Source organism: Alligator sinensis, unplaced genomic scaffold (genome assembly GCF_000455745.1).
Source record: "Alligator sinensis unplaced genomic scaffold, ASM45574v1 scaffold389_1, whole genome shotgun sequence".
In the NCBI taxonomy this organism is placed as follows: Eukaryota; Metazoa; Chordata; order Crocodylia; family Alligatoridae; genus Alligator; species Alligator sinensis.
In genome coordinates this window covers 1583065-1583820 of record NW_005841951.1, presented here as the reverse complement: position 1 = coordinate 1583820, position 756 = coordinate 1583065, and the positions used below count along the sequence as shown (strand labels likewise).

The 756-nt window shown below is 64.8% G+C and overlaps 1 protein-coding gene across 4 annotated transcripts in view; it reads right to left on the bottom strand.

Moving 5' to 3' along the window:
- Positions 1-756, bottom strand: part of WDSUB1 (WD repeat, sterile alpha motif and U-box domain containing 1) — a 68090-nt gene extending 67334 nt beyond the window's left edge. For 3 of the 4 annotated variants that reach the window (XR_003093235.1, XM_006020349.3, XM_025199966.1), the window contains exon 1: positions 744-750. The gene's annotated coding sequence lies outside the window, so the exon portion shown is untranslated. Of the gene's footprint in view, positions 1-743 lie in introns of all 4 variants that reach the window. The other variant, XM_025199965.1, reaches the window with a different exon arrangement.

Sequence of the window (756 nt, the reverse complement as noted above, 5' to 3'; positions counted from 1 at the left end):
GAAAGAGAACTCGACTACAACACGCGAACAGAGCGAGCGGCTCGCTCCTAACTGCTGGACCACTGGAGACCACACCGGGGACGCAAGGGTGGCGTTAGCTAGTAAACACGCAGAAGACATGACCGGCAAGAGGCACAATTCCTCCTGCAGATTTCGTTTCGGTTTGCAGTCTTGGCTAAAATGCAGCCGGTTTCCCACCCCACCCGTTTCACTCTTCTCCCACAAAGCCCCAATCCCCCAAATTCAACCCAGCTTTTCCCAGACCCCTCTCCGCTGGTGCTGGTAACTTTTACGCCTCTCCTAAACAGTTGCGCTGATGCTAGCAACAGCCGAAGCGACAGCGCAACCGGTGCGGTTACTATGCAGACTCGCTCCAGCTCTGCTGCTGCTCGCGCGCGGCAAGAGGACCTGCTCTGGAGGTGAAGAAGTGACACTTTGCCACAGCTGGCGCGAGAGCAGAGGGGGAGCCGCTCCAGGACAGTGCACTCGTGTGCTGGTGCCCACACCACGGCCAGGGGCTTGGGCCCAGAAGGGCCCGACTAGCAGAGCCCCTGCTCAGGCTGGGCCAAGTCGGCCGAGCCCAGCATCCCCGCGCGGCGCAGGGCAGGGCAGGGCAGGGCTCGGCCCCGGAGGGCGGGTCTGAGCGAGCGGCCCCGGGCCGCCTGGCCCCACTCTGCGGGGGCCAGGAAGGGAGGGGGAAGGGCCGGGGCCGGCCGGGCAAACGCGCCCCCTCCCCCACTTACCTCAGCAGCGCGG